Here is an 18,125-nt window from a genome sequence, read left to right as displayed (position 1 = left end):
TGTCAAAAATTTGCAAAGCTAATTTGGGATGCATTAGACATTCATGTAATGAGTTCTTGGCAGCAATTGAGATGTGTATTGAGACATTCTATTTGTGTATTTTCAGTAGAGAAAGAGGTAGGGACGGACAAGGAAGGAGAATTATTGAAGGTTTGTGCACAACTAACCTTTTCTTCATTTTTAAACTTGTAAATTGCTTGGAATGTGTTTATTTGAATGAGTTTACTTTGAACAAGTTTACTTTGACTGAAATATGGTTTTTCTCTTATATTTAAGAAATTTGGGTTTTGCCACCTTTATATGGATATTATGATGAATTTAAATGTGTTTATTGGTTTATAAATGTGATTGTTGAGTGAGAAATTTTTGGAAACTGTTTTGAAATCACAGTTAGCATGACAGTCCCTTTCAGAACTCCCCAGTAGTAATGGCTACTTAGGGTTGATAATTGATATTGATTATGTCTCCCATTAATAATGGTTAGTGGGGTAAGACTACATGAGTACTCATTAGCTAGCTAGCCCTTCCCTCATTAATAATGGTTAGTGAGGTTGAGATTGCTTTGTCGTGGTGTACAACACGGCACTGATCGTGAAATTTTGTGTAGTGGCCAAAACGGTGTGTTGATATTGGCAACACTAATGCTTTGTGCATTGTGATTTATGAAGTGTAATTTCTCATTTGCAATGTTATTCTAATAAATGGCTCTTATGGACTTAGAACTATTGTGAAGTTTCCATGCTTAAGAAAAATGTGATTTATTATGCTTTGACAAATTGTGTTTTACCTTAAGTTTTAAAGTTATTAGTTGTGCACCACTGAGTGATATACTCAACGATAGCTTCTTTATGCTGTCGCAGGTAATGGAAAGGAGAAGGCTACCGAGTGAGAGACTTGGAAGCAGCATTTTAGTATTGTTTGTGGGTATATATTATAGGTATACCCCTGTAATTTCTTTTTGATGTATTTTGTACCTATATATATGGATGTACAGATATTGAGCAGTTTGTATTTAAAAGCATTGCATTGCTATCACATTTTAAGTTTGTAACTATTTTGTATTTTACTTTGAGACTTATGAAAATATAACTTTTGTAATATTTAGTCTATTATTATTTCCAATGAATGTTTACATGTAATTTTAACTTTTCTCATGCAGGTTTTCGCAAAAGAATTGATAAGATAGAAAGATATGATTTGTTTTAAAATCCTTTGTAGCATAACTAGTGGGTTATCAGTAGGTGGAGTTCGGTAATTCCTTAGGTATGCTGCGGGAACATGCCATGCCTTATCAGGGATAAGGTGTGACATGTTAAGTGGTATTAGAGCTTTGGTTTTTATACAAGTTTGGAAATTGCATGTTTGAAAATTTTTTATAAGTACAACTGCTCAACTGTCATTAATTGATACATATAATGCATTACATCATAAATATGGACTAGTGAAGGGAAATCTCCTTGTCTTTGTAGTCCAGGGAGTAGAATTCTTTGTGATTCAATATGGAAGAGGGGGATCACACAGTAGAGCAATCAGTAGCAGCTGAGGTACAGGGGGAAGCCCCAGCTCATCAGAATGCCAGTTGATCGGCTGCATCCATCCCACCCATGGTGTTTCCTGCTCAGTTCGCTCAGCAGATGGCTGCACTATTTCAGCAAATGGCTGGCAATATACCAGTCCAAGCTCCTGTGCAAGCACCTCCAGTGCAACCACCATCCCCAGCCAGACAATATGACAAGTTAGTGAAGTATGGGGCAACAGAGTTCAAGGGTATAGTGGACCCATTGGAAGCTGAGCAATGGTTAGAACAGATGGAGAGGGTCTTCAAGAAATTGCACTGCATTGATGAGTTGAAGTTTGAATATTCAATTTCCTTGCTGCATGGAGATGCATATGAGTGGTGGAAGACCATTCCCCACAGTTTGGCTGAGCCACCAGTGCTGACATGGGATGACTTTCTTAGGGAGTTTAGACAGAAGTATGTTCCTGATACCTATGTGGATATGAAGCTACAGGAGTTCTCAGTTTGAAGCAAGGGAACAAGAATGTAGTCGAGTACGAGAGAGACTTTTCTCACCTTAGTCACTTTTGGTCTTCCCAAGTATGCAGACGTAGTGATACACGGGGAGAGGCAGTTATTGCCATCCAACATCATTTCAGTTGCACTTGCTAGAAAAATGATTAGAAAGGGATGTGAAGCTTATCTAGCTCATGTGATAGACACCCAAGTAGGGAGTCCAGATCTTAAAGATATTCCTACGGTATGGGATTTTCTGAATGTCTTTCCGGAAGAATTGCCAGGATTGCCTCCGGAAAGAGAGGTGCAGTTTGAAATTGAGACTATGCCTAGTGTGGAGCCAATCTCCATCACTCCTTATAGGATGGCACCTGCTGAGTTGAAAGAGTTGAAGGTGTAATTGCAGGAATTGTTAGATAAGGGTTTCATCTACCCTAGCGTGTCACCTTGGGGAGCACCAGTATTATTTGTGAAGAAAAAGTATAGTACTCTCTGCCTATGCATAGACTACAGACAGTTGAATAAGGTGACCATAAAGAATAGATATCCTCTGCCACGGATCGATGATTTGTTTAATCAGTTGAAGGATGCAACTATATTCTCCAAAATTGACTTGAGATCGGGCTACTACCAGTTAAGGGTGCAGGAGCAAAGTATTCCTAAAACTGCCTTTAGGACTCGGTATGGCCACTATGAGTTATTGGTAATGCCATTTGGGTTGACTAATGCTCCAACTGCTTTTATGGGCCTAATAAACACTATCTTCAGCCCATATTTGGACCAGTTTGTTGTGGTATTCATTAATGATATTTTGGTGTACTCAAAGAATGTAGAGGAACACGATAAACACTTGAGGATAGCATTGCAGATTTTGAGGGAGAAGCAGTTGTATGCCAAACTATCGAAATGTGAGTTTTGGCTAAAGGAGATTTCATTTTTGGGGCATATTGTATATGCAAAAGGTATTCAGGTGGATCCTAGCAAAGTTGAAGCCATTCTTAATTGAAAGTCACCCAAAAATGTATCAGAAGTTCAGAGTTTCCTTAGCTTGGTCGGGTATTACTGAAGGTTTGTGAAGGGATTCTCCATGCTAGCATCTCCACTGACCAAGCTACTTAGGAAGGATGTAAAATTTCAGTGGACTGATCAATGCCAGGAAAGTTTTGATGAGGTAAAGAGGCATTTAACTGAAGCTCCAGTCTTAACCTTGCCCACTTTGGGTAAGGAGTATACAATATATAGTGATGCCTCTCATAACGGATTAGGCTGTGTGTTGATGCAAGATAGAAACGTCATTGCCTATGCTTCACGCTAGCTTAAACAGCATGAGAGGAATTATCCCATGCATGACTTGGAGCTAGCAGCCATTGTATTTGCCTTAAAGATTTGGAGACATTACTTGTATAGAGAGAGATGTTATATATACACAGATCATAAAAGTTTGAAATACTTGGGCACGCAGAAGGAGTTAAATTTGAGGCAGAGGAGATGGTTAGAGCTGATAAAAGATTATGATTGCTTGATAGACTATCAGCCTGGAAAGGCACATGTTGTAGCTGATGCTTTAAGTCGCTAGACTATGGCTGGTTTGAGGGTTTTTCCTTTGTCCATAGTGCATGAATTAATGGCATTGTATGCTAATTTGGAGATTAATAAAGATGTGTAGATGGTAGCTACTTGGCCAGTGAACCCAATGCTGGCAGAACAAATTAAAGCAGTTGCACAGAAGGTTGATAAGTATGTGAAGTTGATGGAAGAGGCTCGAAATGGCAAGAAACCAGAATTATCAATAAATGATGAGAGCTTGTTGTTATATAAGGGCAGAATGTGCATTCCTGATAATGTTGAACTGAGGCAGACCATTTTAAAGGAAGCACGTGATTCACCTTTTGCAATGCACCCCGGTGGAACCAAAATGTACAAAAGTGTGAATGAGCACTATTGGTGGAGAGGAATGAAGAAAGACATTGCAGAATATGTTGCCAAATGCCTAACTTGTCAGCAAGTAAAGGCAGAACACCAAGTGCCTGTAGGGTTGCTACAGCCATTGCCAATTCCAGAGTGGAAATGGGAAAGAATCACTATGGATTTCGTGATAGGACTTCCACGTACACAAAAGAATCGTGATGCAATTTGGGTTCTTGTTGATAGATTGACTAAGTCTGCACACTTTTTGCCAGTGAGGATGGATTACAGCCTAGAAAGATTTGCCAAACTGTACATTGATGATGTTATGAGGTTACATAGAGTGCTAGTGTCTATGATGTCGGACAGAGACCCAAGGTTCACTTCTAGATTCTGGGGTAGTCTCCAAAAAGCCCTAGGTACTAGATTGAACTTCCGTACAGCATTCCATTCACAGAAAGACGGCCAGTCTGAAAGGATCATTTAGATTTTGGAGGATATGTTGCGGGCTTGTGTGATTGAGTTTAAAGGGAGTTGGGACACACACTTGCCTTTAATTGAATTTGCCTCCATACGAAGCGCTTTATGGTAGAAAGTGTAGAACTCCCTTGTGTTGGGATGAAGTGGGCGAGAGGAAGTTGATTGGCCTAGAATTAGTGCAGTAGACGGAAGAAAAGGTTAAGCTCATTAGAGACAGACTCAAAGTTGCAACGGATAGACAGAAGTCCTACGTTGACCTAAAGAGAAGAGATATTTGGTATAGTGTGGGTTACAAGGTGTTCTTGAAAGTTTCCCTATGGAAGAGGTTCATGAGCCTAGAACTTGGAGACAGAAATCTGGAACTTGCATAATTTGACTATATGAACAGTAAACTTTGCGTGGCCATAACTCTCTCTAGAAACTCTTATTTAGGCAATTCTTGAACAGATGGAAACCTAAGACATAGTAAAATATTTCATATGAAGAACTTGAGGCCACATTATGGACTTAACCCAATCAAATTGCTGAGCAAAGGTGAATCACTGAATCTGCAGAATTGCAGATTTACCATATGAATAGTAAACTTTGCATGGCCATAACTCTCGTTAGAAAACTCCAATTTAGGCGATTCCTGAACCAATGGAAACCTAAGACATAGTAGAACATTTCGTATGAAGAACATTAGACCAAATTATAGACTTAACTTGACCAAATTGCTGAACAAAATTGGATCAATAAATCTGCCAGAACTAAATCTGCAGCATGAACAGTGATGTGAACAGTAATCATGTTTTGGGCATAACTTGAGCTACATATCTCTGAATTAGGCGATTCAAAAAGGAAAATAAATTTAAGACCTAGATGAACAATTTTCATGTAGAACACCTTACCAAATTATGATCGAAACTAGGTAAAAATTGGATTCAAAGCCCTAGGTACTAGATTGAACTTTAGTACAGCATTCCATCCACAGAAAGACGGCCGGTCTGAAAGGATCATTCAGATTTTGGAGGATATGTTGCGGGCTTGTGTGATTGAGTTTAAAGAGAGTTGGGACACACACTTGCCTTTTATTAAATTTGCCTCCATACGAAGCACTTTTATGGTAGAAAGTGTGAAACTCCCTTATATTGGGATGAAGTGGGCGAGAGGAAGTTGTTTGGCCCATAATTAGTCCAGTAGACCGAAGAAAAGGTTAAGCTCATTAGAGACAGACTCAAAGTTGCAACGAATAGACAGAAGTCCTACGTTGACCTAAAGAGAAGAGATATTTGGTATAGTGTGGGGTACAAGGTGTTCTTGAAAGTTTCCCTATGGAAGAGGATCATGAGGTTTGGTAGAAAGGGGAAACTAAGTCCTCGCTTCATTGGGCCGTATGAGGTTCTGGAAAGAGTGGGTCCATTAGCATATAGACTTGCATTGCCTTCGGAGTTGGAAAAGATTCACAATGTCTTCCATGTCTCCATGTTAAGGAGGTACAGATCAGACCCTCTCACATTTTGCCAGTAGAGGAGATTGAGGTGAATCCAGATCTGACATATGATAAAGAGCCCATAAAGATCTTGGCACATGAGGTGAAGTAGCTGAGGAACAAGCAAATACCTCTAGTGAAAGTGTTGTAGAACCATCATTCAGGCCAGGAGGCTACATGGGAGCTTAAGGAGGACATGAAGAAACAGCACCCACAGCTATTTAGAGACTGAGACCAGGTAAATTTCGAGGACAAAATTTTATTGTTAAGGAGGGGAGAATTGTAACACCTCGAACCTCCGAGTTATGAATTGTACCATTTTTGGTCCGTGACTAGTACTATTCAAAGACACCTTAAGGACCAAAAATAAAATGAAAATTTATTGAGATGGACAAAATAAAAATTCAAATGACTTAAAAATACAAGGACTCACCGGGTAAAGTGAAAAAGAGGGATTATGACTCGATGAGGGGCATTTTAGTCAATTCACCTCAAGAGTTCACTTTTGACCAAAATGTTAATTAATTTAAGTGAAATTAATGAATTGAATTATGGAATAATTTTTTTTTTAGGATAGGAATTCAAGTATAAAGTGAAAGGAAAATAAAAGAAACAAAAATCTAGAATTTTAGGTCCATTTTGACCCAATTGAAATTTTATGAACAATGGGCCTTGGGCAAGTCAATTAAAATTAATTAAATAAATGAAAAATTGGGATAAGTATAAAAAGAAGTCATCTTCCTCCCTCCCTCATTTAGTTGCCCTCTCACACACCTCCTATCCCTCTCTTTTCTTTCTTCTCTCTTCATTGTTCCACTTACAACCTCTCTCAACCATTGATGCTCTCCACTTTTTCTCCATGGGTTTTCTATCTAATTGGTAGAAAACATTAAATTTATCTTTCATTGAGAGATTAGAAGCTAAGAGAATAAAAGAGTTAGAAGAAATTGAAGATTAGAAGTGGTCACTTGAGGTAAGTTTCTTTCCATGTTAGATTCGTTGCATAAGCCTTGAATGAAGTTAACTTATGATGAAATTTCATGAGAAATTGAAAGGAAACATGCATGGAACCTAAACTAGGGTTTTAGCCAACTAAGGGAAAATTAGGGTTTTGATGTATTTTAGTTAAATTGATGATAAATCTAAGTTAAATTGAGGTAGTATGCATGATTGGGAGTAGTAAGATTTCATGGGATTGCATAAATTAAATTATGGAAGATTAGGGTTCATGGGAAAATTGGGTTTTGGTGCTAGAGAGTGAAATTGGTGTGTGTAGTGTTAAATTATGGTCATTTGAGGTTTATTTAGTTTGAATTGATATTGGGTTGATGAATGGAGGTAATGAAATGGTAGGATTAGGGAAAATTATAAACTTTGGTGTTTGAAAATTTTGGGATTTGTGCTAAGAAGTGCCATTGATGTGTCATTGTTAAATTATAGTCATTTTGAGTAAATTAAATATGAATTGAGGTTGGTTAGTAGAAGTAATTGAACAAATGAAAAATTGAACTTAGGGCATAATTTTGTACACTGAATTCAGTGTGTTTGGAAGCCCATAACTTAAGCTACACAACTCTAATTGGTGTGAAATCAATTGAAAACGAAACTTAAGACATAGGGCTAGAATTTTCATGAAGATACCTTGCCTCGAAAATGACCTTAAGCTATCTGAAAAGAGCCTTGAACTTGGAGACAGAAATCTGGAACCTCCAGAATTTGACTATATGAACAGTAAATTTTGCATGGCCATAACTCTCTCTAGAAAACTCCGATTTAGGCGATTTATAAACCGATGGAAACCTAGGACATAGTAGAACATTTCATATGAAGAACTTGAGGCCAAATTATGGACTTAACTCAATCAAATTGCTGAGCAAAGTTGAATCACTGAATCTGTAGAATTGCAGATTTACCAAATGAACAGTAAATTTGCATGGCCATAACTCTCTCGAGAAAACTCCAATTTAGGTGATTCTTTAGCTGATGGAAACCTAAGACATAGTAGAACATTTCTTCTGAAGAACATTAGGCCAAATTATGGACTTAACTTGACCAAATTGCTGAACGAAATTGGATCGATAAATCTGCCAGAACTAAATATGCAGCATGAACAGTGACATAAATAGTAATCATTTTTTGGGCATAACTTGAGCTACATAGCTCTGAATTAGGCGATTCAAAAAGGAAAATAAATTTAAGACCTAGATGAACAATTTTTATGAAGAACACCTCAATTATGATCGAAACTAGGTAAAAATTGGATTCAAAGATTGGGGCACCAAGTTGTCCAAAACCTAAATTGTCAAAAATTTGCAAAGCTAATTTGGGATGCATTAAACATTCATGTAATGAGTTCTTGGTAGCAATTGAGATGTATATTGAGACATTCTATTTATGTATTTTCAGTAGAGAAAGAGGTTGGGATAGACAAGGAATAATAGGTAACAAGGAAGGAGAATTATTGAAGGTTTGTGCACAACTAACCTTTTCTTAATTTTGAACTTGTAAATTGCTTGGAATGTGTTTATTTGAATGAGTTTGCTTTAAACAAGTTTACTTTGACTGAAATATGGTTTTTCTCTTATTTTTAAGAAAATTGGGTGTTGCCACCTATGTATGGATATTATGATGAATTTAAATGTGTTTATTGGTTTATAAATGTGATTGTTGAGTGGGAAATTTTGGGAAACTGTTTTGAAACCACAGTTAGCATGATAGTCCCTTTCGGAACTCCCCAGTAGTAACGGCTACTTGGGGTTGATAATTGATATTGATTATGTCTCCCATTAATAACAGTTAGTGGGGTAAGACTACATGAGTACACATTAGCTAGCTAGCCCTTCCCTCATTAATAACAGTTAGTGAGGTTGGGATTGCTTTGTCGTGGTGTACAACACGGCACTGATCATGAGATTTTGTGTCATGGCCTAAACTGTGTGTTGATATTGGCAACATTAATGCTTTGTGAATTGTGATTTATGAAGTGTGATTTCTCATTTGCAATGTTATTCTAATAAATGGCTCTTATGGACTTATAACTATTGTGAAGTTTTCATGCTTAAGAAAAATGTGATTTATTATGCTTTGACAAATTGTGTTTTACCTTAAGTTTTAAAGTTATTAGTTGTGCACCACTGAGTGATATACGCAGTGATAGCTTCTTTATGCTGTCGCAGGTAAGGGAAAGGAGAAGGCTGCCGAGTGAGAAACTTGGAAGCAGCATTTTAGTATTGTTTGTGGGTATATCTTGTAGGTATACCCTTGTAATTTCTTTTTGATGTATTTTGTACCTATATGTATGAATGTACGGACATTGAGCAGTTTGTATTTAAAAGCATTGCATTGCTATCACATTTTAAGTTTGTAACTATTTTGTATTTTACTTTGAGACTTATGAAAATGTAACTTTTGCAATATTTAGTCTATCATTATTTCCAATGAATGTTTACATGTAATTTTAACTATTCTCATGCAGTTTTCCGCAAAAGAATTGATAAGATAAAAATATATCATTTGTTTTGAAATCCCTTGTAGCATAACTAATGGGTTATCGGTAGGTGGAGTTCGATAATTCCTTAGGTATGCTACGAGAACATGTCATGCCTTACCAGGGATAAGGTGTGACAATATCCTCCTACTCAAGGCCCGACAATAGCTAACATTCTCTCCCCTTTTCCAAATTATCCTCACCCTCGCCCACAATATCCACCCCAAGCAGCTTACTAACCCAGACCGCCTGCTCAACCAAGACCATCTCCTCTCCAAAATAATCCTAAACCACAGAGAAACCCTGATCCACCTCTCCCCCTTCCACTTAGTGAAATATACTGATACCTCCCCGGCATAAATCAGATAGTGCCTATTCCCCTGGACCTGATTCAACCACCATATCCTAGGTGGTATGACGCCAATGCCCAATATGAATATCATGGAGGGGCACTGGGGCACTTGACTCATAACTGCGGAGATCTTAGGGGAAGAGTATAGGCCTTGATAAAAAACGTTTGGCTAAAAATTGAAAGAAATAGTTCTCTCCCCAATGTCACTTCAAACCCATTGCCCAATCATGGTACGGGCAATGGTGTGAATATGATAGACTCTGAAGAAGAAAGGTTAACCTTGGAGGTAGATCAACTGATTCCTCAGTTTGAGGAAATTTTTGCAATGGCGGTGAGGGAAGGTTACCTCTGCCCTCAAACACTGGGGTCTGAAGATGATGCAGGATGCCCTTATCACAGAGGAGCGGCTAACCATGAGCTGCAAAACTTTGAGGAGTTCAAACAAGAAGTTTGGAGGATGTTGTCACTCAAAACTTTGAGATGTCAGCGGAGACTGAGGTTGGAGGGCGAAGTGAACACAATCAGGTTTGGCCGGAATGCCTCCACTCCCGATCCCAGATTAACCTTTTCTGCTCCCAGCGCACTAACACCACCACCACCAATAACAGTCATCCTAATCGCGCCTCAACTCCCAGTCACTAACACCCACGCAATACCTTGGAATTACAATCTCCAGGTATTTAATCAAGGTGCATCTAGCAGCACTCCAACTCCTACCCTCAACCATGCCTAAGTTCAACCAATCACTCCTCCCAAACCATGCTTTGCTCCTCATGAGCACTTTAAAATGACTTATATCGGACCCTCAAATGACGCTACTCCCCAATCAAACCCAAAAACAACTAGTAACTTCTCCCCGCAAGAGCAAGGTAGAATTTATAACCCGAAGTGGGAGATGTTATGTGAATGAAGAGAGGGAAAAGAAGAAGGGGAAAGTAAAAATGGGAGAGCTACTAGAGAACATAGATGAGGTGCCTGAGAAAATTGAGAAAGGAGAACCTATTGAACTAAGGGAGAAGAGGAACTATTGCTTCAAATAATGAAGCAGAGTGAATATGATGTTGTCGAGCAACTGAGGAAAACGCCTGCCTGTATTTCATTGCTATCACTGATTCTGAGCTCGGAAGTGCATCGCCAAGCCCTGCAAAAGATTCTGGATCAGGCCTTTGTGAACCCCGATATCACACTAAGGCAATTTGAGAAAATAGTTGAGCAAATACAGGCATCCAATTTCGTCACTTCCTCAGAAAAGGAGATAGACCCGGCTGGCTTGAAGCACACCATAGCTTTGCACGTGACAGTAAAATGTAAGGGGTGCATAATCGCCAAAGTCTTGATTGACAATGGATCTGCTCTTAATGTCTTACACAATGCCACCCTGGTAAGACTACCTGTTGATCGATCAAACATACGCCAAAGTGCTATGGTGGTAAGAGCCTTTGACGGCACAAGAAGGGAGGTACTTAGAGACATCGATTTGTCGCTCCACATCAGGGCATGCACTTTCAGTGTCACATTATAAGTAATGGACATTGAACCTGCATACACCATGCTACTAGCGAGACCCTGGATCTATTCAGCAAATGTCGTACCTTCGACCCTACACCAGAGAATTAAATACATCATGGGCGGCAGGATCATCACAGTAAGGGGGGAAGAAGCCATGTTGGTCACCAAGCTGCAATCAGTTCCTTATGTGGAAACAACTGAAAAGTCCATGGAAAGTTCTTTCCAGGCACTAGAGTTACAGGAAACTACCTTGAGGGAAGAAAGGGCTACGGCTATAGTAGCAAAGGTAATGCCTAAGAGCGGATACGAAAAGGGTAAGGGATTGGGTGTCGCATTACAGGGAATTATTGAACCCATACTGGCTATTTAGAAGATCGGCCACTTTGGCCTAGGATATGAGGAAGATGCTCTCATGGATGGGTGATTCTGGATGAGGAACACACTCCGGGATCAAAGGTTTGACCAGAGAGTCGGGAAAATGAATGTTGTCCCAAAAATCATAGATGTTTTCACCAAATCAACCTTTGAGAATCTGGAGGAAGGTGAAGGATTTCCCAAAGAGCAGTTCATCGATGTTATATAACTGGACCCCCTATATGAAGCCTTGATCTCACCAATTGCTGAGGGGCAAGAGCTAGATAATTGGGCAGCAGAAGACATTCTTGTGCTTAATCTCGAGTAAAGTACATTTAGTTATCTACACTTGATCATTTTGTCCATGGTGATAAGTGTAATGTTATAAATGGACCCTTTTCTTTTATGATAAAAGAATTAATGAATTAATAGCGCATTTTGCACACAATTCTCTTTTCCTTAAAAATCCATTCTTATAATATACTCCATTTTTGTTTCTTCAGGACCATTCACCAATTCACGCCTAATAATTCAATGGACTAAAAAATTCCTCATGTTAATTTTGAAATTCCCGTAATTGCCATTACTTCAAGTGATTATGAAGAAGAACTTGTAGAAGAAAAGGGTGAAAGAGATGAACCTTCCCTGGTGCCCTGTGGGGATGAAACGCACACCATTAATCTGAGCACTGAAGAAATAAAGAGGGAACTTAGGGTTGTGGAAAACAGAGAGTTAGAGAGTATGGTCAGCTTGCTCAAGGAATTCATCGATGTATTCTCATGGAGCTATGATGATATGCCTGGATTGGATCCTCAGATAGTGACACACAAGATTCCCTTGATTCCTGGGACAATTCCAGTAAAACAAAAGTTGAGAAGAATGAACCTAGACATGCTACTCAAAGTTAAGGATGAAGTCAAAAGGCAATACGATGCTGGATTCCTAGAAGTGGTCAAATATCCTCAATGGATAGCCAACATTGTCTTGGTAATGAAGAAAGACGAAAGAGTCAGGGTGTGTGTTAATTATAGAGATCTCAACAAGGCGAGCCTAAAGGATGATTTCCCTCTCCCTCATATAGATGTGCTAGTTGATAACACTGCAGGATTGGGTAGATGTTCATGCATTGACGGGCCATCCAGTACAACCGAATCCCCATGAATGAAGAAGACAAAGAGAAGACTGCTTTTATCAGTCAGTGTGACACCCTACTCCTTCGTAAGATGTAACATGATCCCATAGTACACCTAATGAATTACCGTACTTCGCCTACCGGTAACCCATTAAATATACTATAAGGGATTTTAAATCAATTTTCGTGAAATTTAAATCATCGATTAAAATCTAGTGTTACAAAAATTTTTCAAAATTTCGGCAGAGTATCGGCTGTATTTTGAGAAAACAGTTCTTCAAACCTCAAAAAGAAAACACTCCCAATATGTTTTCTCAAATACAACTCCAATAAACTTCATTTCATCTTACAATTGAATCTCAATAATCAAATCATTTCATTTTCAATCCAACCTCACCATAAAAGAAATATTTCATTGATTACAAGACTCAAAAATTAATATTACAAAACTATTCAGGTAAATGAAATCTTTAATTTATATTTACAATAATTTACATTTAATCACATACCAAAATATTTTACAAGAGTTTTTATATAACTGCTCAAGTAATTTACATATATATTATTACATGCATACATCAAAACCTATGTACATGGGTATACCTATGATATACCTGGAGCTGATTTGAATGTGTCTTCAAAGAAGCTTACTCAATTGCTCTATGCTCTTTTCACCTGCGGCAACATACAAAGCTATCACTAAGTGGTGAACTCGGTGGTGCACAACTATAATTTAAAACATAGTACAATATATATTAACAAAATTATAACAATTAATTTGAAAGTCTCGAAATTCAATAAAATTCCAAAAGTCAAAATCTTCGTTGCTAATAATATAAATCATTAGTTAAAATGACTTTAAGCAAGAAATTCAATTTATCAAATCACAACTGGACATTTAAAGTAATTCAAGCAATCATGGAAAAAAAGATTAATTCCAACAAAATCAATTATACATAAATCATAATTGAAATCACAATTCTTTATTATTCAAAAACCATTCTTTATCTCACTAACTATGCAAGACTAATCTGAAAGGGCCATCTTCGTGGTGATTCTAACTCCTTATGGTCAGGGAGGTCGAATCGGATTCTAACTCCCTATGGTCGAGGAGGTCGAATCATCGTTTACAGTACACATCACAATAATGAAACTTCCGAAAGGACCATAACATAAAAACTTAGATCTAACCTCTAATAAGAGGAGAATCTAAGCCTGTGCACGTACTATGGTAATCAAAACAAAGCTAACTCCATTGTATCCTCAACAAATGAGAGAGGCAGGTAATAACCTAGTCAAGCATCTATAGTGAGATATAAAACAATATCATGAATCTCTATCTTTTTTGTGAGCATAAATCACAACACAATTCAATTCAATGTCAATTCCAATATCCAATAATTTTTATGCACATCACAATTCAAAACATAAAATTATATTTTTCCATGCAAATTGCCCATCATAGTTCAAAACATATTCTATCATAATTTTCCAAAACGTAATTTATTCAATCCATAACAATGCTTAATACTTGTTGAAATACCATTTCACAAAGCTAAATTCATACATACTATAACAATTTCAATAATCATTGAACTAAATCTAATACTTAATAAACATAATACATAAGGAAAATACGTCATTTAGACATATGAAATATTCTGAACAAAAGCAATTAAAAACTAGTTGTGCACAAACCTCTGATGAGTCGCCTCTTGGCCTTGACTTAATGTTCCTTATGCTTTTCATTATCCTTTTCAACTGAAACACACAATTTAAAGTATTTCAGTACTTAGTTAAATTGTTTCTAATAATAAAATCCAATATCTAAATTTTCTTGGTACTACTCCCTTCAATTCATTTCATTAGTCAACCTATAACGTTGACCTTTGATGCACTCTAAGTGAGTCAATTTTAATGTTCCCAATTTGTCACATTTTATAGTCTCTAAGTGTTGGTATATGTTGCCAATTTCATTTTGAAGCTTATTGCATTTTATTGTAATTATTCAGATTTCATGGCCAATGTTTACTGTTTATTGGACCAAGCTACAGTGTAAATTTAACATATTTCTCTTTATTAAATTGTTTCTCATTGTGTTTTCTTTAATTTCCTTTTTGAATCATGTCATTTGAACTTGTATAACTCAAGTTATGGTCAATTGACCATAACTAGGTCAATTCTGAATTTTGGTTCCCTTACTAGGCAGTTTTAGTATTATACTTTGCCAATTTTATTTGAGTAGGTTGCTACCATATTTAGGTCTATTACTCTTTATAGGATAAGTTACCCTATGTCTCTTGGTTACTAAGAATTTTTTTTATTGTAATTTTTCAAGTCTTGTAGAGTTACTTATGGTCAAGTTATTGGACAGGACTCAATAGTCTTGTAGTGACAGGATGTTCAACTAGGAAAACTAGGGCACATTATAAATTAATTGTTTAATTCTTCAATTTCTTAGAGTTTACTAGCTATTATGTCATTCATAAGTCAATGCATATGTTGATCTTTTTAGGTAATATTGATAAGTTGATTCTAGCATCAACATGTCATAATTTACAATTCAATATGCTGTCAATATAATGCAATTTATCCTTTTCATAAGTTGGCATTCATTACCAAATTACTTCAAACATCATTGTATGTAAATGTCAAATTCTCAATTTTAGTGTGCTAGATTTGTCTAGCTTAAAGTCCTATTGCTCTTGGTTTTAAGCTTCTGGTCAAAGAAGCAAAATTGTAGCTCTATATCTTATTGCAGTTTGGGCAAAATTTCAGGTCATTCTGAGTTGTATAGACCAAGATATGGTCAATTTACTAAAGCTGGACAAATTACACCTTTAGTACAAAATTTGGTCAATTTTAGGTCACTTTTAGTTTTGGCAGTTTTGGTACCCGAACTTGTGAAAGCTATTTGACTTAGTTCTGGCCATTTTTGGGCTTTGGTGTCTTCATAAGAATTGTAGCTCTATGTCTAATCTATCCATGGTAAAAATTTCAGGTCAATTAAACCTGTTTTGAGTGAGTTATGGTCATCCCAATGACTACTATTCATATGGTCAAAAATCTGGGTTTGCAAGGTTGCCATTCCGGATTTGGTCATTTTTAAGGTCAGTTTCTAGGCAGAATTTTGGCAACATTTCTAAATGAAAGTTGACCTATTTTATTTCTAGTTTCACCTCCAATTGGCCTCATACCAATTGGAGTCACACAAATTCACTTATAACCTATAATGCATACTGCCCTTACTAACCACACTTTGCATTAAAATTTTACATTTCTAATGAACACCATACACATTGTATCTGGGTCAATTGTCCAACAATACTTTAATACAACCAATATCCAGCCACAATATGCTTAATCAAGTGTCTAGCAATTTAATCAATATCCAACTACCAATTCAACTCAAGCAAGTCTCCATCACATTCAATTAATCAAATCCATATCTAATAACAATTTAATTGCTCAAACCTAATCCAACTAACCAAGATCAATAACATACAGCCCATTGTTCTTAAATCAACATTAAATATACATGAAATTAAGGTCTTCCTAAGCATATCAAAGCTGTCCAAATTTACACATATACATCAAGCTTCCAATTTCAATTCACAACCTCACTTCACATACACAATTCAAACTATACCTATGGTAATCAAACTCTTATACATTTAAACACTCTAATCAACATCATTCCCCAACAAATATGTAACAGCCCCACTGTAACCATTCAGTACATTCTACTGTTCCAGTGACCGGTGTCGGTCCGGACAGCTAGAACGTCTAAACAAATATTTAAACTAAAGTGAGGAACTATAATTAACTCAAATATTTATAAGAAAAATTTGGAAAAAATTTTAGAAATAAAATACAATCAAATTAAACGAGCCGGTGCCCTAGCGATAGGTAACACAGTGAGAAGTTGCGGTCCTCATAACTAGGAGCCCTAGACCCGGGTGAAAATTTATAAAATAATTTTTGAGACTCCAGAAAAGAGTCATTGAGGGTTCTATGGCATTAGAATGCCAAGAAAATGCTTGAAAAATTTTTTCAAATGGTACAGACAATTTTAGTCTGTTAAGTCAAACGGAGGGCATTTTGGTTATTTCGTCTTCAGAGATGATTTTTGGCCGACTTGTCCAGTTAAGTAAATAATTATTATGACATAAAATGTGAATAAATATTGCTAAAAATTGAATTAGAAATGAGTAGAAAAGAAAAGGAAAGAAAAATGAAAGAAATTAGGAATTATGACATCATATGATGTCATTAAACACTCTCCACCCAATCACAAATTGACAAGCCTCTTAAAAGGGATAAAAACTAAATAAAAAGAGACAAAATGAAAAACTAATCTGCACTTGTCTTCCCCAATCAGCCATAACAAGAGAAAAAGAGAAAGAGAGAAGGGAGAAATCTCCATTGGAGCACACTTCAAGCTTGTGTTCTACTCCCAAAACCACCTCAAAACCCTAGCTTCCCTTCACAAAAATTCATCCTCACATCTAGAGCAAGCTTTGGACAGTAAAAAGAAAGGAAGAAAGTGAAGTTTTGAAGTCTTAGAAGTGACTCTATCAAGGTTAGTCCTAAATCTCTTACTTTTCTCCTTATATTTTTTATTTGAATTTTGAGTTAAGTTAGAAAATGGAGAAAATTTGAAGAAAATATGCATGTTAGGAATATTCTAATTTTTGGCAGCCATGGGGGAAGGTTGAGAATTATTGATTTGATTGAATTAAGTTGCTTGGGAATGATGTTTGATAACTATATTAGAGTCAGATATTAATTTGTGTATGTTAGATAAAGTGATGGATTGTTAGGGTTAGGGTTTGTGATGAATTGAGGGTTATTGTATTTTAATGTTAGGTGGAATTTTAATGGTCAATTAGTGACTATTTGGCTGAGTATAATGAGGAATTGAAGTGAATTGTGCCATGAGAATTGAGGTTGGGTGTGCTGCCTTGAGTGCCCTGCAGGTCTGGATGTGAGTCCAGTATGTTTGGGCAGCTATAACTTGAGTTGTGTAGATTTAGTTGGTTCAAGACCAATTCAAAAATTTTCACCAAGGGTCACATGCATCATCCAAGATTTATTTTTATCTATTTGATTTCAATGATAAACAACATATTAAAACTCTTTTAATATGTTTTTGGATCTGTATTTGCCATTTAAGATTTTAAAATTAATCAGATTAATTTTAGAACCCTAGATTAAATCAAGAACGATTACACTAACCTCTTGATGCACTGTAGCGTGTCTGCGCCTTTGAGATTCGTCTTCAGGACACCAGATGTTATCCCTCTAGCTTTTCCACACCAAGAACACCTATGGTAGCCCTTGAACAGCTTCTAAAGCTTTTTCTATTAATTAGAAATTCAAGTTCTGCCTTTTAAGAGATTAGAGATGTAAACAGGACAC

Source organism: Hevea brasiliensis, chromosome 5, assembly GCF_030052815.1.
Source record: "Hevea brasiliensis isolate MT/VB/25A 57/8 chromosome 5, ASM3005281v1, whole genome shotgun sequence".
In the NCBI taxonomy this organism is placed as follows: domain Eukaryota; kingdom Viridiplantae; phylum Streptophyta; class Magnoliopsida; order Malpighiales; family Euphorbiaceae; genus Hevea; species Hevea brasiliensis.
Note: the sequence above shows the minus strand (reverse complement) of the source record.